We start from the raw sequence: 15,872 nt of genomic DNA on the forward strand, positions 1-15,872 counted from the left end.
TGGACCCAGCCTTGGCTCGAATCAGATACCTTCTTGCTGTGAGGTGTCAGTGCTATCCACTGCGCAGCCTAATTTAATTTAATCAAATTTGTACACATTTTTAGTACTTTCATTATGAGACAATTGGACACAAGCACACTTTTTGCCTAACCTAAACACACTTGTGATTGGCTTCTGAACTCATGAAGTTATTAACTCAAATGGTTTGTTGCAATTAGTTTCCTCAAACGGTTTGAGTTGCCTTAACTAATTGGGTTTTACAGTACTCAGTTGGTTTGAGTTCTCTTGATTTATCGTGTTTTACTGTGCTCAAATTGCTTCATTTACCCAAATGGATTAAGTTCACAGTACGCATTTGGATTCGTTTTTGGAATTGAAATGGTTTGTTGCAATCGTTTTTTTAAAATGGTTTGAGGTACCTTCCCTTTCTGGGGTTTACAGTGTATAACTAAAACTGTTTTAAAGTTAATACAAGCTTATTGTTGTTTATTAGGCAAATTATGAATGACAAACTGGCTGGCACATTTAACTCTTTCAAGTTTGACCATTGAAATTTAAATAAAAAATAATAATGGAAAGCTTTACAAATTTTATAGCTTTTATTGTAAAAAAAAAAGTGCATTTGAAAAGTCATGGATAACAACAACAGCCAAATTAGTAATTAAATAAATACATTTTAATATGGGCCGCTATTGGTGCTTCACAACTTTTTTTTTTTTCTCTCAAAAGAATAAGGGCCAAGATTTAGAATAAAACCTGTAGCAGCTGTAACACCTTCTAGCAGCTGGATGTGGGACTCATGAAAAATAATTGTTTGCATTGGCCAAGCTGATAAATCACGACAGCCAACAGAGAATTTCACTCAGTCTTAAAGCCTTTTCAATGGCTTATTTTCACTAATAATGATGGCACAGCAGTCAAAAAAGGACAATGAGCTGGACCTTTGTTAGTGAGGGGTAGGTCTTTCGAACCACCTGAACTCCTCCTGGCTAGAGACCTGCAACTGGTTATAAGCCTCAGTGATGCATGTTAGAACAGCAGATCAGAAAACTCATGTTTTTCATTCATTATTTAGTTAATTTTTTTAATGAAAGAAAAATGTTAAAATAATAATATTTATATGTTGTCTTGCATTAAAAAAAGGACAACTCCAGTTGAAAGTTGCCATTGTTGTCTGATTTTCAAAAAGTACTTGGGATTCCAGTTGTTTCAAGGATTGTTTTGGTAAAAGAAGTAACTTTAGATTATTTTCCAGGGACTGAGTTCAGGTAAAGTGCGACCATCCTGTGGTTTTACAAAAATTGCACAGAAATTCTCAGGACTCCAAAGACTATCCAGAGTAGAGTGCAATGCTTCTCACTTGGAGGTCATGTACAGTATGTGTTCCCATTTGCTTGTAATTGAGACCCATGAGCCCTGGACTTCATGGAAGACATGGAAGTGGATTATATTAAAAACTGAGTATCTAGACACCATCGTTGTGCTTTTCAGTGCTACTTTATCAGACAAATAGGATCATAGTAAATGTGACTCAAGAGCTTTGTTACTTCAGACTAACTGTGTAAGATGTAAAATCAGCATCATCTTGGTTGTGAAAAGGTTTCTCTATTGGAGATGTAATTTGTCAGATGTTTCTTACATAAAAGCATCAGTAAACAGTTTCATTTTTATTAATTATGAGCGCAATATCAATAGATGATGTTAACTTACATTTGAACTTTGCTATTAGAGAACAAACACTGTTGTGCTATCAAGCAATCCCACTTATTAGTCTAAGACGTTTTGGAGAGAGATCATTGCAACCGCGTTTCAAAAGAAAGCTTGTCTTGCCTGTTTTTGAAAAGCAAGCCTTTCATGGATAATTGCAGTGCACTCTGCATGTTAAAAAAACAGCTCACATTACTTCACAGCAAGATTCCACAACCCAATCAAAAGTTTTAGTGGAGGTCTTTACTTTCTGTTTGAAAGTTTGCTTGTGCTTTACTGTGAAAGTCCAACAGAAATGAGAGATCTGATAAGTGGGAGTTTAACAACAGCCCCTCTGCACAATGAAACGTTGACTCAAATTAAAAATGATCTCTGAGCCATACAACCTAAAAATACAATGCCAAAACCACTGCATTTTAAGAGAAAATCACTAAATCTTACATTCTGAAACTCTTAAACCGTAGTTTAGGCATGATAAGGGTAGTAATTAGCACTCATGCCCAGTCAAATACTGACCAGTTTCAAGAAGAAAGAATTGAAGATAATTGTTTAACCTCTGTGAGTTTCAGCTGAGCCCAGTGTGAATCCACTTTCTCATTCTTTTGTCTTTTTTCCGCCTTCTGCCTTGAACTTTTTATTCATTCCAGATTGAATTCCAACTATTCAACCACCTGTTTCACAATATATAAGCACTTAATTTTATGCCATTGTTAATAAGTATTTTTGTTTGAGGAATTAAACTAGCAAAAGCCAGAAAAAGAGCAGGAAATGAACGGATAAAGAGTTTTTATACAGTTGTCAAATATCGTTTTACCTGAAGTGCGAGGTCAAGTATATGATTACAGGGTTTTGTAAATAATAGAGCTGCTGTGCATTGTGTTCAGAATCCTCAGTCGATGTATGTTTTGAGCATTTCTACATGATATCATGTTTATATTGTGAAAGAACTAATGAATACCCACTTGCGTTGCTTTATTAGTATTAAATACACTGTCATCCTGCACTTTTTCTGTGGAGTATACATCCTCGTTGGTGCAACACTGAAGACCCATTTCACAGGGGGCATTTATTCATTACTAATGATTTAGAATTGCATCCTTGATTTACCCAGTAATTTTCATCAGAGAGGTCAAAGTGTTCTCATTTCTTCTCTTTAACCAAATCCTTGTGCATTGTTCATTTTTCAGGAATTTACCACTGCCTTATGGAAAGAGGGTGAAGTAGTCTCATAATTACAGGCATTTCGAGTAGCACCCCACCCCCCTACCACCACACTTTTATTAGCTTTTACCCTTTTAGTAAATAACTAATATTAAACCCAGTGTTGGGTCAGTTACTTAAAGTAATATATTACAAATTACTGATCACTACTGGAAAATTGTAATCTGATTACTTTACTGATTACTTCATGTAAAAAGTAATCAGATTACTAATTACTTTGCTTTGAAGTTACTTTTAAAACATATCTATTTTTTATATATAATATACAAAATATAAATATACAAAATAAACTGTAGCTCTTTCAGTAATGTATTATCTACTGAAAAACATTACAATGGATTGATCAAAGCACCTAGACTTAAAATTCTTATCAATCACTTGTTCCAAACCTGTTTCAAACAAAAGAAAAAAACTGGATACCTGTAACCACTGACATCCATAGTATGAGAAAGCACTGCAGTGTTTTGGGTGTTTTGTGTTTGTCTGAAGTAATTAGTCTACCAAAATGTGTTTTTTTTTTTTTTCCAGCATTATTACGTTTTGACAGTTTAGTGGCTATAATTCGTACAAATTAGTATGAGTTCAGTTGTATGAAAATGTACGATTTTAAAAAGAAGGCGTGGCACCCAACCCCACCTCTTACCCCAACCGTCATTGGGTGATGAGCAAATCGTACTAAATTGTACAAATTAGATTGTATTTATACGAATTAGACATTAAATCAAAAAGTTATGAATTCGCGTGAGATTGCGTTGCTTTATCCCATACAAAGTATGAAGCTGATCGGTCAGTTCTTGTACGCAACTTGCAGTTTTCAACGGGATGAACCTTGAAAAATGCGAGTATGTGCAATATCCGCTAGCGCCTCCATTGGAAATAATGAATTTGTGCAACCAAAATATGCAATATGTGAACAACCCCATAAGCAGCTACGCTTCTCTTCACATTCAGATGATACCTTAACTCCCTATCCAGCACGAACATCCAATTTAGAGTTGGGCTGCCATGTTTTGGGTGCCGGTTTCCTCCATAGGGATGAGTATTGTTGTAGAATGCTTTCTATTCAAGTGTTTAAAGAATTTTCTGGTCAAATTAAAAGCAGTTCAAAATTCTTTAGAGACTGGAAATAGACTGCATTTCATAGCAATATATTTGTTTATAAGCTCAATGAAATCAAAGCAATGTCTGTATTACCGCTTGAAGAAGCAACCACTGTTGTGAGCAGCAGTTTCAGCTCGCGTTCTTTAGCAGATAAAAAAAGGTGCATCCACATTAACTGGCATTGCAGTAGAAAACATGATTTAAAATAAGATTTTTTTTTCTTCTAAAAACTATATTTGTAACGCAAGTAACACAGTTACACTGACTTTAGTAACTGTAATCAAATTACACAAATTTTAATGTTTAATTTTATGTTTTTTTTAATTAGTAACAGATTATTCTAGATAAAACATTAAGAAGAAATGGTTGATTTTTGGAAAAGGGAGAATATGTAAATATGGCAATTAAGTGTCAAGTTATTTAGTCTTTACTGTTTTATTTAATAAAATGCTGAAATCTAAACTTGAAATAAGATATGCAAAGGGTGTTCACATTTTCTCAAAAGCAGCAAGTTTAGCTTTTAACATGTATGTAATATTTTCCATAGCTAAACAGAAAGACATTATTGATCCACTGTAAAATACATGGTCTTTCCTCAAGTACAGTACAAGGCTATTAGACACTTTGCCTTGAGTATACTTATATAAACAAGTTTACAAGTCTAGATAAGTTACTTCTTGCATGTTTAATAGCACTTTACGAGTGAAATGTAAAGTGAATTAAAACAAAATCAGTTTCATTTTGCTCAGAAAGTTAAAAGTAAAAACATCAGATTGTGCAAGTCCAGGATTTGGAAATGCTTTATTTAATTATTTTTTTTGTACATATAATTGTTACTAGACCTTATGTTAACAAAGAGCAAAAATGCATTTGCTAAAGCAACATGAAAGTCACACATGTACTTGCAGATTTTGACTTGTAAAAGCATTTTGAGATTTTTATTGTGCTATATTTTTATTTCATTATATTGTACAAGTAACCATACAAAAGTAAATAGCATGAAATATAAGTCAAATCAAATCAATGCGGTTCACCATACTCTGGCAACCTCTGAAAAATCAGAGACTAAGCCGAAGTTAAATTAAATTAAATTAAATTAAATTAAATTAAATTAAATTAAATTAAATTAAATTAAATTAAATTAAATTAAATATAGGTTCGTTGGACAATCAAAAATAGTGGTTCTATGACATGGGTAAAAAAAAATTGGAAAAAAATGTTTTGAAAATGTTGGTAGTGACGTGTCTTTTGACTCTGTGCTGGGAAAATTATATTAATTTTCAGATTTGCTGAGATTTTAAAGATTAATAAATTTGTTGTGTTTTAAATATTACATTTGAGTGTTATACATGAAAGCAAAGACATTCTAAAGCAAAAAAAAAAAAACATTTAAAATAGCATTTATTTCTTGCATATCTTAAATAAATCTTCTCCAGGTAAACTTGTTTCACTGTTGCATTTGCTTTGGATTCAAAAACGTAAACACTATTATGCTCTATACAGGTGTGGCACGTCTTGTGCACTGTTTCTGATTAACAGCTAGTTAATTTAGCTGTTGATGATATAGAAAATCACAAAGGCAGCCTGTGAGTGTCAATTTTCCTGTGAAGAATGCCTTCAATGACTTATAGTGTGTCTGAAACTAAAAATAATGCAGCTGTCATGTGTCCTATATGCTCTTCTTTTACTCCGTTTTCCTCACATTCACACTTTCACTTGTGACACTATAACGTTTCTTATCCATTATCTCAACAGTCGCATGTGCAACCTAATTAATGAGATGTGCTCAAGCGAGTTACATTTTATAGCTGGAACAGGGTGATTTCAACACGATAACTCTGTTTGAGTAAGTGCTGCTTTACAATAATTGCAACTTTAACTTCCTTCGCCTGCTTTAACAGGCTCTTGTAGTTATTATTTCATACAGTTCCAGTCCTCAGTTGCCTCTACTTACCATTATGTTCAGTGCCATGGGAGGGCTTCAAAAGACTCACTCATATTGGCAGCTCTTTGAAAAGGCCGTTTCTGTGCAAGTCTTGCCACTTACTTTGAATACAAAGGAAAATTTTGCCATTATTCAAATAGTGTAAAAACAAAAGCCTGTTCCAAGAACTCCCAAAGCTAAGGTATAGCTTGTGTATGAGGTTAGTTTTCTTTAATGAAGAAGTTAAGGGGATAATTTGATACATTGTTTAATTTATTCACCATTAGACCATCCAATATGTTAGTGCTCTATTTATTTATTTATTTTTCTTCAGTAGAACATTAAAGAAGCTTTTTAGCTGAAAACGTGGTCCTCGGTTCTATTCATAGTCAGTTGTTTTCATTACTATGAGAGTAAAATAATGCATGTCAGGAAATGCAACATTAACAACTAAGGCATCCCTATGATACATTAATGTCTCATTAACCTTAGCAGTCTTAATGTTGGAAAAAAAAAACATTTTCTTGCACAGACTAATTATTTAGCTTTGTTAGACCTTAATTTATTGTGAAGAGCCTTTTATTTTGTCTGCAAATATAAACTAAGAAGAAAAGAAGAAACAAAATTTTAGTACATTTAGAATTTGGTTAAACTGGATTGTAAATATGTTTTAGGCCCTGTCCACACAAACACGGGTATTTTCAATGCCACACTTTTTTTTACACTGTTTGGCTGTTTGTCCACACAAAAGACAGTGTCAGATGAATAAAACCACAACTTTCTGAAAACTCAGGCCAGGGTGAAGAATTTCCAAAATACCAGGTTGGGCTGTGCGATTAATTGAAATCGAATCGCAATCTCGCTTGGAAGCGTTGCGATAAACTTGGTGCAAGAGGCTGCGATATAATTTATATATATATATATATATATATATATATATATATATATATATATATATATATATATATATATATATATATATATATATATATATATATATATATATATATATAATTTCCCCCGCCCAGAGCAAATGCGTTACAGCCAATTGAGTTAACACACTTTTGTTCTGCCCAATCAGAATTGCGCAACCAAACTATGCGGAAAGCCCACAATAAAAAACAAAAAAATAACAACCAAACAGGAAAGCACTTACGAGTGAGATGATGGCGTCTGCTGCTTCAGAAGCATTAATAGGCAAGGTAATATTAAAGAAGAACAGGACATTGATAATATAGGAATATTTTGGTTTCAAAGTCACAGACACCGAACAAAAACGGGTCATTTGTAAGAATTGTTGCCACAGCACAAGGAAACACAACCAGCCCCTAAAAAAGCACCACAGGTGCCTATAGGAGGGCCATCTTGCTAAAAAGTCAATTAAAAGTATTGCCAGTGACGCTCAATCTACTATCAAGCGACGTGCAATTTCAGAGTTTCAGCCATGTTAGTTTGCGACTAACTGCTCTTGTTTACAGAAAGGTAAGGCCATTTTATTTGTGTTTACTGTTTGCTCTACAGAAAAAAGAGTGTTTAATTTCTGAATATTTACAAATTACAAACACATTTGAATAAATGTTTAACATCTTTTCAGTTATTTTTTGACAATAAAATTAAATTGCAAATCAAAATGAAATTCGCAATATCTGTCAAAAAAATTGCAATTAGATATTTTTCCCAAATCGCGCAGCCCGGGTACAGCATAGACGATAAAACCGGATTTTAAGCCTCATGACATCAGCGTGCGCATTGTTTTCTTCTCTCTGGTTGGCCAACATGGCTAGGTTCACTCCAAACACGGAAGATGTAAGTGAGGCAAATTCTGCACATTCGGGGCAAATGAATTGGGTTTTCTGCATTGTTTAACCATGGAACGGTAATCCAGTTCTGTACTCATGTTTGCATTGACTAGAATGCAGTTTACTCATGAAATATATTTAATTCCTTGTCTGATGTAAACTTAGTATAAAAGTGTCATTATCGCCACCTGTTGAATTGGCATGCCTATAACATGAATCACAGTGCATTTTTGCGTTTTCATGCAAGTGGTGCTCGCTGCAGAGCCATTTGGGCGAGCTGAGCTCCAGCGAGGGGGAGCTTGAGCTCCACCTTTTTTGCACTTCTTCTACGAGTGATGTCACTGGGGGTAGGGTTAGGGGTGGGGTTGGTGTACGCATTAAAACAGCTTACAGGAGGCAGAGCGAGAGCTCATGCTCCCCCTCGCTGGAGCTCAGCTCTGCTTAAATGGCTCTGCAGCGAGCACCCTCTCTTTTCATGTGGACTGATTTTTTTTTTTTTTTTTTAAGGAAAATCTCAGTTTATAAAAAATACCTGTGTATGTGTGGGCACGGCCTTAGCCCTGTATTATCTGTTTTGTAGACTTTTGTAAATAAAAATTTAAAAATAAATAATATTCCAAAATACTGAAAGCATTTAAAATATTTAGATAAAATACAATAAAAAGTGTAGTGTCATTAATTTGTATTCTAATTTCCCAATATTCTTTATCATACATTCCTTTTATTAGGTTTACTTTATTTAAAAGTTTATAATCTATAATGATTATTGCATTTTATAAAGGAAGGTGAGCTAATTAAATTCACTATAAATGATTTTTTTCCTGTTTTTAATTATTCTGTTTTTACTTTGAGTTTACTTTGTCTTTAAATCATTCTTTACTTTAATTGTTTTCTGACAAACAGAACAGAGTGAAACATGGCAAATTAAGCTTTCGGTTGAGTTAGATCAGAGATGGCCAAACTAGGGCCTGCGGGGAAAGTTGGCCCATGGTAACCTTCGAATTGGCCCTCCATCCCATCTGAAAATGGTTTAGAGATTGTAATTTCAAATTTAAGCTAATCTTTTATTTATTTGTTTTATTTTTAAGCTACAAAAAAGCTATCTGAAATTAAATGTTTTAATTTAAATGTTGTAAATCAATCTGATTTATTTAAAAATGTACAAACGACACATAGAGGACAATGCAGAGAATTTGGTGAGCGAATCAAGGCAAAATCAGCTTTTTCTTGACTAGTGTATTCAGCATTCAACTCCACAGTGTTATAAAAGTGATCGCAAATTTTTATTGCAATAAGTTACAGTTAATATATATATATATATATATATATATATATATATATATATATATATATATATATATATATATATATATATATATATATATATATATATATACTGCATTAGTTAATACGATTCAAAGTTATGTTTTTATTAATTTTTTTAATATTATGAAAGGAATTAGGCAATTACTCATGGCAAATGTAATGTAAAATAGTTTGGTATATTTATCTGCAGCCCATGGCTATCAATAATATTTGGTTTTTGGCCCTTCATAAGAAAATGTTTGGGCACCTCTGAGTTAGATAATAAACCAGATACACTAATTAACCCGATAGATTTAAATCCTGAAAGGTTACAACAGGAAAATTTATATCTTGGTTTTAAATGCGGTTCATACATATAAATCAACTACTATTGATTTATGAAAGATTGTACATGTGCACAACATGCTGTATTTGACAGTCTATAATCAGTCTCCACTCTGACATTAATATCTAATATCCCTGTAGTAGAGAAAAGATGAGATTACACTGTTGAACAAGGGGTTAAATGTAATTTATTTTCTGTTTCATGTCATCCATACCTCGGAGAACTGGAGACGGAAGCACTGAGCGAGAGGGAGTGTTTCCCAAGGTGAATTGTTTACTGGAGTTTGAGCCGCAGCAGCTGAGCTGTGTTCATAAAATTACACAGAATAACCAATTATCCATCTTTGGCTCTGTTGAAAGCCATCTCAACACCCCAGAGAGAGACTGTTGTCCTTATACTAACAGAGAAGAAACAACCTCAGTCATTGCGTCTAAATATAGTAACACCCCCCTCATCTCTCTCCATATTTCTCTCCTTTACTTACTTCCACTTATATATTTTGACTGTTGTCATTTGTACTATAGAATTATTTTATTTTATTCAATTATAGATAGATATGGGTCAGATATCATATATATAGCATTCATTAGAGTTTGTTCATTCATTTATTTATTTATGTCACAACAGAACTTGAGTTTGTTACTTATTTAAAAATAAGTTTACTAATTATTTACTGCCATTTAATATTTTTATGTATTCTTTTTCTACATATAATATTATGTTTATTTTGATGTAAAACACAAACTCTCTCTAAAAACTACAATAATTGCTGCTAAAAATATATATAACTGCCATTATAGCAATATATTAAAATTGTTAACGGAAATCTAAATTGATAAATAAATGTATAATAAATATATAAAATATATTTATCATCTGTTTTTGTCCTGTCTCTGTAATTTTGTTGCATTGTAGAAGCTCTGTCACGAAAACAAATTCTTCAAATATGTGAACATACCTGGCAATAAAGCTCTTTCTGATTCTGATTCAAAATTTACTTGAAGTTTAGATTAATTTTGACACTTTTTTTAAATGAAATAAATGCAGATTTCATTTATTAATCCGTTTTCTCTTGGCTTAGTGCCTTTATTTATCAGGAATCACCACAGCGGAATGAACCACCAGCTTATCCAGCATGTTTTACACAGCAGATACCCTACCAGCCACAAGCCAGTACCCCATACACTCTCACATTCACACACATACATACCCTACAGACAATTTAGTTTATTCCATTCACCTATAGCACATGTCTTTGGACTGTTGGGGAAACCGGAGCACCCGGAGGAAACCCATGCAAACATGGGGAGAACATGCAAACTCCACACCAGGGTGTTCACAGGGTCCTAAAAAGTCTTAAAATGTTCTAAATTCCAAAAACATAACTTTAGACATTAAAAAGTCTCAAATTCACTGAAAATTTGTCTTGTAGGTTTTAAATCATTTTAAACGGGTTTTAATTTACCTTTGTTTATATAAAGCTGCCCAATCGATCCAATCACAACACATCTCAATAAAACTTTTAGCTAAAACTACTCATAACAAATATTATAACTGTAGTCTGTTGTGCAAACATTTTGTTTTTAAAGAGTTTATTTAAGTTTTGTCAAACAAAAATGTATGTATACTACTAAGGTTTGCTATTTAAGATAAGTGGCTAAGAAATTACTTATTATATATTTTTTCTGCTGGGCCATTAAAAAATCCTTAGCGTCTAACCTCAATGTAGGTCTGACATTTTATTCTCCACTGTCTTAATAAAGGTCTTAAATTTGACTTAGTGAAACCTACAGAAACCCTGCACATAGAAATGCCTACTGACCTAGCAAGGACTTGAATCAGCGACCTTCTTGCTGTAAGGCGACAGTGCTAACCACTGACCAACTGGGCTGCCTAAATGCAGATTTGATGAGCTATTTATGTATACTTTTGTTATAATTCTATCATTTATTTTCTTTTCGGCTTATTCCCTTTAATAATCTGGTGTCGCCACAGCGGAATGAACCGCCATCTTATCCAGCACATGTTTTATGCAATGGATGCCCCTTCCAGGCTGCAACCCAACTCTGGGAAAAATACATACACACTCATTCCCCTCTGACAATTTAGCTTACCCAATTCATCTATAGCGTATGTCTTTGGACTTGTGGGGAAAACCGGAGCACCAGGAAAAAAAATCACGTGAACACGGGGAGAACATGCAAACTCCACACAGAAATGCCAACTGACCCAGCTGAGGCTTGAATCAGCGACCTTCTTGTTGTGAGCCTACAGCGATACCTACTGTGCCCACTAGATTTTAGCCCTTGATTAACTTTTATTCCAATCTATTGATTTGCACTTGCATAGCAACAATATCAAAAATCCAGATTCAATCTATTTTCCACCTCAAACTTTTGATTGATACTCTGTGCTTATACAAGCTATAATCCATATCCATTGACGGGTACCTCCATGTCGTGACAGGTCAGGCACAGTGAGCATTGATTAAACAGCAAATGAGCGTAAGGAAGCCCGCTCTAGTGGAGAGTGTCTGTCTTGGTGTGAGTTGATGGAGTACCTCAGAGCAGCAGCGGGAACCACACCTGCCTGTCTGGGTGAAGAGGAGTAGAAGAGACGGGGGAGCTGACAGGTTGCCATGGGTCATGAGGGGAAACCTCTCCACTCGCATTCAGCTCAGTGCACACACTTCCCCAACAAGCAATCTATTTTTGCACACTTCTTCTCTTAGCAAGTCTAGCAAAGGTTTTCTAAAGTGCAGGCTTTATACATGAATTAGTGAAAGTATACAAGCATATTTAACTAGGGGCAAATGTTGGAGTCTTTTGTTTTTGCCAAAAGATTTTGCTTCTGTTTACATGTTTTTACATTTCTAATATGATGCCAACCCAGTAGAACTGATGCCACCCACTAAAATGTAATTCATTGTAGTCTTTGTAATAGTTCATGAAACAAAAAAATATTAGACAAATTTATAACAAGACTAATTTAATGACGTGTTTACCCTTAAATGCTTACTTTGGGTCTTCACTTGCTGTTTGTTCAAACTATGTGAAGTTTACTTTTAAACTAATTACGAGAGAATCACGTGCTTATGATTGACTATGGGCAGTCCCACATTAGCTAACGGATGATTCACCATTTAGACGATTTATATCGCACTATAAATAAGCAGAGTGTCTTACCCTAATCATCTTCATCTTGAAGAATCCCCGCTTCCACCCCTACTCCTCCCTTTTTCCTTGACAGGGTGGCATGGTGACCCAGTGGTTAGCACAGTAGCCTCACAACAAGAATGTCTCTGGTTCAGGTCTTTACCTGGCCATGATGACATTTCTGTGCGGAGTTTGGGTTTCCCCCAGGTTCTTTGGTTTCCTCCCACAGTTCAAAGAGTTGCGACATAGATAAATTGACTAAAACAGTGGTTCTCAAACTGTGGTACGTGTACCATTAGTGGTACGCAGGCTTCCTTCTAGTGGTACGTGGAGGAATTAAATATGTCATGTACATGCTACACAAATTTCAAAATTTATCAAAAATGATGTATATAATATGTCATATATGGCATATAACCTATATTTCTGATGTAATCTGCCACGTTTTTTAACTTTGCGGAGTTGTAGCTGCTTTACTGGGCCTATTGCGCTACTGTATTTCAATACTGCTCATTTTGGTGATACTGGGAGAGACAATTTTTTTTTGAGGTGGTACTTGATGAAAAACGTTTGAGAACCACTGGACTAAAACAAATCGGCACCAGAGATGAGCTCTTAATCAGCAGTACATGCATTCATTTTCTTTTTAGCTTAGTCCCTCAATCAATCTGGGGTTGCTACAGCGAATGAACTGCCAACTTATCCAGCACTTGTTTTACGCAGCGGATGCCCTTCCAGCTGCAACCCATCTCTTGGAAACATCCATACACACTCATTCACAATCATACTCTATGGACAAATTAGTCTACCCAAATCACCTGTACTGCATGTCTTTGGATTGTGGGGGAAACCAGAACACCCGGAGGAAACATACGCAAATGCAGGGAGAACATGCAAACTCCACACAGAAACACCAACCCAGCTGAGGCTCGAACCAGCGACCTTCAAGCTGTGAGGCGACTGCACTACCCATTGTGCCACCACTTTGCCCTCATTAGTACATCTTTATAGCAATCCTTAATCCACCATTTGCCTTATAAAGCAGGAGAATACTCAAGACCTACCTGAGCTCAAACTCATCTCTCACCTTGCAAATGGGATCTTATGAGCTCAGGTTTCTCTCCCGGGACAGCATGCCAAGCAAGCTTTATTATCAGTCATCAGCTGTGTGAACCCTTGAATTACTTAAACTGAGCTAAAAGAACACACTTCTTTTAGTGGCAACTTAATTGTTTTATGCTCAATACACTTAAATTTCATAAAAAAACTACTGTTAACTTAATTCCTTCATTTTGTCCCAACACAAATATTCAACATAGGCTCTTTCTTAAAATGTACCTCTATATCGATTTCTAGAGATTGTGAATTATGTAGCCAGAGGTATGTATCTCTGCATTTTGTTTTTAAAACAAACGATACAGTGCTGGATGACGCCATTCGTTTTGACGCTTACCAGCTCACTGTTTACCTCAATTAATGCTTTTGAAAACACTATTGGATGGCTTTAGGGAAGAAGGAGGGTGGGTCAGTCAGTCGGTTAGTAAGTCAGTCCGTCAACTACAGCCTCTGGGGGATTTACGCAAGACAGGCAGGTGCGAATGGCACTCAGAGAGAAATTTGAGATCTTAAAAAGTGGACACAGAGGCCCCTGGTGGATTCACGAAAAACAAAAACTGCAAAAAATGTACCTCCTGGGACATATTTTATGCTCTCCATAACTGTATATATGGGTACGTTTTCAGAATGAGCCTGGGTTGCAAACATTAAATATAAATAAATATTAAACAAATTCAGTTTTTTGGGATGACAATGTAATTGTTTTATGTTCAATCCACAAAAAATGATAAAAATCAAATGTAGTTGTAATTTATTTATGTTATCCCAACACAAATAGATTGTGTGGAGCCCAGCATTTTTATTGTGTTCAGTCACCCAGGATTTCAATAAAGTTAGACTTTAACCTTTGTATTATTCCTCAATTTGTTCCTCACTCTTCTGCATAAAAAAAGGTGGAAAGATAGAAGTTAGCATTAAATTGATTGAATAAACCAGCATTACAATTGCACGGTCATATCTTTAACAAAATAATTTCAGATGGTTTATTTGTCTCCCAAAGTCTGGAAGTTGTTTTTTTTTACACCCGTTGTAAGTTTTAGAATTTGCCTTCCATTAGAACACACTCCACCTCCACAGGAGTCTAATATTACAACTACCTCCAACAGTAATGAGGTCAATTAATACAGAGAGAATTGCTGCAGCATTACTATAATGAAAAAACAAAGCAAAACCAAACTGGCTATGTAATTATACCGAACACATGCTGTGGACAAACCTAGCATCTTATCCCGAGGGGCGGTCCACCACATGACGTACGGTCTCATTTGTTTTGCTGAAGATGCAATGCCTTCCAGCTCTTGTTGCAAATAGTTTGCTGAACAACTGAACTGAGCAAGAAATGAAAAGCCTTCATTTTTTTCCCATCGCCGTATTAGAATTCAGTGGTGAATCAATGAAATTCAGCGCATAAGTTTTCCCTCTCAGTACCAGAGGTGGCTTAACAGCTATCAATCTTAATATTGAATCGCAAGCAGAGATCGCCTAGAGAGAGTGAGAGAGCGAGAGAACTAGCGTGCGAGGGGAATTATACGGAACACAGATATACAGCGCAGAGGAATAGCTCTGGAATTATGAGAAGAAGCTGAAATTGGCACTGGTTTGAAGAATTCCACTGGGCTACCTTTTAATTAGGTCTCTTAGCCCCAGGCTGTGCATTGCCACTGCCCTGACAGTATGCAAAGTTCCTGGAAGGCCTTAATAGGATGATTGACCGCTATAGCAAAGAAACTGATGATAGCCTTCATAAGCATTGCGCTTGTTTAATTACCCTGGGGTTTACAACACATGATGAATTACTGCCTCATAACCACATGCATAAAGATCGATAATTGGCATAGCCTGTTTAGAATATTAACGATAACACCCCGCCACCACCTCCCTCCCCCTGTTGCTCGCTCATGAGTCACTTTTGCAAAATAGTCATCTGGCATATTCCTCAGCCGATTGTTCATTGCAAAAATGCTATCCACTGGCACAGATCAATGCGTCCTTTTCTCTTTCTAAATTGCGATTGGTCATGTCATGGTGCTGGTGGCCGGAGAATGCATGTGTGTGAATGGATGAGCTCAAATTTTCCAAGGCACTTCTTTATGAGGCATATAAATCACACTGTAGGTGTTCACCTTGGCAGTTTGGTCTGCAGTGATTTTCATTTTGTTTTTGGAGGAAGAGAGGATCGAGGCCATTACTATAGTCTT

The sequence above is a fragment of the Danio rerio genome, chromosome 14 (genome assembly GCF_049306965.1).
Source record: "Danio rerio strain Tuebingen ecotype United States chromosome 14, GRCz12tu, whole genome shotgun sequence".
NCBI classification, from domain to species: Eukaryota; Metazoa; Chordata; class Actinopteri; order Cypriniformes; family Danionidae; genus Danio; species Danio rerio.